The following is a 6423-nucleotide window of genomic DNA, read 5'->3' as shown; positions in this document are numbered from 1 at the left end:
TAGCAACATGGGAGAGTGCATTATTACACTGGGTAGAGTCAGTATGAAAGAATGTTTTCATTTCATACCTAATGTTCATGCCATGTACAGTTTTGTTGCTATTGTTTGTTTTGTTTTTCGAACACAGTTTTTTAATCCAATGTTTCTCAAAGTATGATCCGCAGACTACCAGAATCAGAATACTACTGTCTTAATTAATGTAGCATTGCTATTACTATACATAAAAGAATTAAAATGGTCTACTTAAGACAGGTAGTGATATTTAAGATTTCTTTCATTAAAATGTGTTAATTTTCATTTGGAAATATGTCCTCCCATTAAACTTGCAGATGAATTTTTAAATAAGCCATTCCATTAATATTTTGTCTCTCCAAAACACTTCTTTTTTTTTTAATTTTCTTTCTCATATCCTTCCTGCTCTTCTCTCTCTCCCTTCCACCTTCCCCTTCTTCCTTCTTTCCTTCCTTTTTGCCTTCCTTCCTCGTTCCATCCTTTCTCCTTTCTGTTCCTTAAGAGCTCCTATCAATTCTGTCCATGACGTCACATTATACATTACATAGAAATGATCATGAGCATACTAACTAGAATGTATGTGCTTTTTTAAATTTAATTGAGATTTTTAATTCTCAATTAATTTAAGCAGTGGTTTTGTGGTAGTTCATTCATTCAATAAGTAGTAATGTCTGCTTTATTCCAATGTCTATGAAATAATATGATCTATTGAGTTCTATAAGACCTATGGTCAACAATATGAGAATCCAGAGTAAAAACTAATGCATCTGGTCTGCCAGGATTGAGAAAGACTTTACTAAGGAATTTATGAGTGAATCAGTTATGATGGCTATTTTAAACTCAACATTCAATATTTCCTACTTTTATGAAATATAAAAAGGTTACCTTGCAATAAATCTAAAGAATGTTTGGATACATTTATTTATGATTTTTCTTAACTTCACACATTTCATATACACAAAGTCCTAAATAATCTCTCCTTACCTGTTGTACAACAGGGTTCACCTTTGGTCATAACTGTCATTTGTCTTTTGAAATACATAGTTAATGTCTTAATATTTATTATATATAGACTTTAGAAACTGACCTACCACTTTTAAAGAAATAAGTTTAAAAGTATATTAAATATATAATCTAAAATTTGATTTAAACTTTAAAATTTTGTTGTATTTCTTCTTCTGGTGTATAGATGGTTTCCATGGAGCAAATTTAGGAAGCTTTTTAAATAGAATGATATTATTAGATTTTATCAACAAATTTATTTTTTCCTTTCATTAACTTCATCTAACACTTTAATCTCCAGAAAATACTGTGGATGAATTTCCAATGATGCATCCCAGCTGTTGAATATATTTCTATCTTGTTCTTGATAAAAACTCTAATATGGAGAGAGATAGAGAACATTGTATCACAGGTAGATTTTTTGGTTCGTTTACTAGTATACTTGCTTATCTTGCCTGAAATAGTTCCATCAGCCATGATCCCATGGATGACTCTAAAATTTGATATATTTATACTCATGCTATGATATTCTTGTTTTCAGTCCTAGCCTACAATGTCAGATGCCAAAGTTAGACTGAGTCCTCCACTGTGGCTACTGTTTACAGCCAAGGTGGGGTGACTAGAAGTCAGCAATGATCCACACAGGTCCGCCTGCACTGATTCTGTACAGTTCTGGATACTGTGCTAAGGAGTTTCAAGCTTAATATTATATATAGTTCAAGGCAAAAGAAATGAATAAAAAGCTCATAAAGCTTTCTATGTAGAAGCTTCTGAACTACAGGAGCAATAAGATTGTGCTTGTGGGGAACGACATAACCTTTCCTTTATCAGTGCAATAAGATGATCTGGACCTACATAGGAGGAAAAATCCTGTAGCAGTCACCTTTCCTTCCCCTACTGTTTCCAAGGAAGAGAAGGCTTATATTACTCTCATCAATTCCTGATCTAATATCCTGATCCTGCTGAATTCTTGACCCCAACTCTGTATCTTTGCATCTAAAATGATTGTCCTAGGGGCGCCTTGGTGGCTCAGTTGGTTAAGTATCCAACTCTTGGTTTCAGTTCAGATCATGACCTCAGTGTCATTGGATAGGGGTGGGCATCAGGCTCTATGCGCAACAGGGAGTCTGCCTGAGGATGCTGTCCCTTTGCTCCTTCCGCATCCCTCATCTCTGTCTCTCTCTCTCTCTCTCTCAAATAAGTAAATACATCTTTAAAAATGAAAAAAAAAAAAAAGGTGACTGTCCTTTCCTTTGTGTTGCTGTGTTCCTCACTGGAAACTACTCAAATTCCAAGCCATTAATGTGCGTCTGACATTTACTGAAGGCTTTGAAAACTGAGCAGATCATTTGAACAGCAACTTGGAATTGAATATTATACACCACTATTCTATAAAAATCAATCAGTCTTGCCTCCAGAGGAATTTTCTCTTGGCCCTATCTCTCCATTTTCTTGGGACTGGCTTTCAACCCAAGTCAATGTTGCTATCTTTTCAAGTTGCCATCCTCCAACACTGAATGCCTCTAATTTCTTAAGCAGAGCCATTGAACTCTTTACCCATTATCCCTTCCCCAAATTACAGCTAAGTGCTCTTTACGCATCCAATATTGCATTAAAAGGCTTGGGTAAGCAAAGCCCATCCATTTAGAGTCTCCAATCTCTAGGAGAACAAATTGAACAAATTTACTACATATATAGGGAAATGTAATATTTGCTAGAGATGGTTTTGCAGATTAGTTTGTAAAGGATGGGCTCTTCGATAAGTAGCAATTAGACAAGTGACTATATGTATGGAAAAAATTAAAATCTCTTCTTTAGAGCACATGCAAGCATCAATTCATGGTGAATCAAATTCTTAAAAGAGAAAGATTAATATTTTACATTCTTAGGAGACTGCATAGAAGATTATTTCTGTGACCTTGGTGTGGAAACAATTCACAAGTAAGACGTAGAAAAAGTATCCTATTTGAGGCCTCTTGTTCATTAAAAAGAAAAAAGAAAGAAAGAAGCCATTCTTATGAAGCTAGAGAAGGTATTTGTCACACACATAGTTGACAAGATTGGTACCCATGATAATGCAAAAAACTCCTAACCCAATCTGAATGTAGGTGAAAAAAATGAATAGGCATTTCACTGAATGAAAACACAACTGGGCAATTAAACTATGAAAAGATGTTCAACCTCATAAGTAATAAGAGGAATGTAAATTAAGACTCCAATAATATAAACACTTTACCTTAATTACATTGACAATATTAAAAAGGCGGCAATATAAAGTATCTGTAAAGATGTAAGACTATTAGAATTCATACACTACTGGGTAAGAGTGTATATTGGCACAGACAATTTGGAAACTATTTTTTTTTATGTTCGTGTAAAATGCACAGATAACAGGTCATGGGGAAATTTGCACATCTGTACCGTAGGCATGCATGAACATGTTTACATAACCACGTTGTCTGCAATAGCAGAGGACCAAAAAAAAATAAATAATAGAAGGAACTCTAACTGCAGACATCAACCTGGATGAATCCCATGCATTGCATTTAATGCAAAAAACAGTATCAAAAGACCCCCTACCATGCAATACAATTTTTATAAGGATTAAAAAAAAAGCACAATTAAACAATATTTATTTACATGCAGACATAGATGAAATACATACATACCTGAATACAGTGTTAAAAGGCTAGGGGATTTATTTTTTTTTATTTTTTTTATTTTTTTGGCTAGGGGATTTAGAAACAAGCCTTGAGGGGTACCTGGGTGGCTCAGCGGTTGAGCGTCTGCCTTTGGCCCAGGGCATGATCCTGGAGTATTGGGATCGAGTCCTGCATCGGGCTCCCTGCAGGGAGGCTGCTTCTCCCTCTGCCTGTGTCTCTGCCTCTCTCTTTGTGCCTCTCATCAATAAATAAATAAAATCTTAAAAAAGAAAAAAGAAAGAAAGAAAGAAAGAAAGAAAGAAAGAAAGAAAGAAAGAAAGAAAGAAAGAAAGAAAAGAAACAAGCCTTGAGGGTAAGCACAGAAGAATATGCCAGGAGTTGCTATTGCCATGGGAACTAGTCTTTTTTTTTTTTTTTTGAAACTAGTCTTTTCCAAAATGAGTGGTAACGTTACCCTCTTTGTTCACTGTTATGTTTAATATCCACATTTATGTTATATATTTCAGTCTGAGAATTATTCTTTCTCTAGGTTCCCAAAGAACGCTATACTCCTTACAGCACATCAGGGGGGAAGGGAGCCTCTTGACATAATTTAATATTGTCCTAGTCTTAAAACCCACATCTCCTAGCATAGATCTTATTCTTTATGGTTACGATTTGTTTGTTAAATAAACTAATGATGAGAAAAGTGAAGGTAGCAAGAAAATCCTATTGGGAGATCATTTCTAAATAAAGAAAATGTAACCACACTGTTTTATTATTATAATTTCTAGTTTTACTGGATTATTCTTGCTTTCTCTAAGACAAAATAATAGATTATAAAGCACTTAGCCATAACTATAAGGAGATGATAAAGTAAACATTAAAGCATAATTTTTAAAGTTTCATGTAAAGCAATAGTATTGCTGTGTCCTATGAAACGATTAAAAAAAGATTTCTAGCTATGTTATGCTCATTCTGTGTTTAAAAATGAAACAGGTTATTTTGTCTCTAAAAAAACTCTCACTTAGGAAAAATTAATTGAAGTTCAACTTATCCAATATGTTTGTTCTTAGACTTGTTCCTGTTGGCTTGAAATCATCCTTCTTCAGCAGTGAAAAATTAAGAATTAAATTTGGTCAGTGCCTTGGATTATATCTCAGGAACATGGAAGACAACAGTGCAGACATACTTACTTTACACAGGGAAGAGGGGCATGGATTCACTCAAAAACCAGCTTTCAGGATATAATTCCTAGTATGTATTTCATGAGATGGGGGGTAGAGCTGATGAACCTACATGATTATCCAGAAAAGAAAAAAAAACAGAAAAAAATTCAAAATTGTGAGGAAATATGGATGAAAACATCTAGGCTACCTTGAAAGATGAATTTGTAATGGGAAATGTGTGTCATTGAAAGGATAGAAAGTAGTCCCTTTCTTTCCATAATAGAGATAACTAGATGTTAACTGCTAGGTTTAGCAAAGCTCTTGGAGAAAACCAAATGTAAAACTGTGTCTTCCTCCTTAATTGTAATAACTGCACCACCATCTAAAGTCTTCTTAGTGGAGTATATCTCTGCTATATTTAACCAGGATCTTATAATTTTCTTCTGAAACAAAGAAAGACTACATTATAGCAGTGGTTAAAAAGCAAGGATTCTGGACTAAACCTTCCATTTGACTTTTTGCTCCCTGCATCACTACCTATGCAATCTTGGGCAAGTTACATAACTTCTTTAAGCCTCTCTTTCATCATCTGTCAAACTGCACAGACGATGTGCCATAACACTGCTTGACACAGATGTTACAATAAGCAGTATTATGATATTCAGCCAATACTTGCAGTAACATTACCAACTCCTCTGAAATTTTAGTGAATCTGTTAACCAAAAACCCCTTAATTTCTTGTATAGTTAGGAAATCATAGTAAGCAATTAAATTTAATTGTTGATCATGATTCAGCAAGTATTTGTTGAGGATCTTCTATAAGTCAGAATAAAATCTGATAAACATGAATAAAATCTGATAATGTGCAGTTTCCTATAGTTCAAGTCAATAGAACCTATTTAGTGCTGAATTTTGACACAAAAATATTGTTTTTCATTAGAAATGAAATTTTCTTAAAAAAATATTTTATTTATTTATTCATGAAAGACAGAGAGAGAGAGAGGCAGAGGGAGAAGCAGGCTCCATGCAGGGAGCCCGACTTGGGACTTGATCCCAGGTCTCCAGGATCACACCCTGGGCTGAAGGCAGTGCTAAACTGCTGAGCCACCTGGGCTGCCCAGAAGTGAAATTTTCTTAAGGAGAGTTTTATACCATGTTTATGGGAAAAGATTAAAAGAAAAACTCTAGGGGCACCTGACTGGCTCAGTCAGTGGAGCGTGCAACATCTGATCTCAAGGTTGTGAGTTCAAGCCCCACATTGGGTGTAGAAGCTACTTAAAAAACAAGAAAAGAAAAACTAAAAATACCATGATTCATCTATGAGTCATTGTTTAGTGAATTATCAATCTTTTTTTTTTAAGATTTTATTTATTCATGAGAGACACAGAGAGAAAGGCAGAGACACAGGCAGAGGGAAAGCAGGCTCCATGCAGGGAACCTGACTTGGGACTCGATCCCAGGTCTCCAGGATCATGCCCTGGGCTGAAGGCAGCACTAAACCGCTGAGCCACCCGGGCTGCCTTGTATATCCATCTTTAAATCAGAAATCACCTTTAGAGAGGATCCCTGGGTGGCTCAGAGGTTCAGTGTCTGCCTTC

The sequence above is a fragment of the Canis lupus genome, chromosome 9 (assembly GCF_003254725.2).
Source record: "Canis lupus dingo isolate Sandy chromosome 9, ASM325472v2, whole genome shotgun sequence".
In the NCBI taxonomy this organism is placed as follows: domain Eukaryota; kingdom Metazoa; phylum Chordata; class Mammalia; order Carnivora; family Canidae; genus Canis; species Canis lupus.
Note: the sequence above shows the minus strand (reverse complement) of the source record.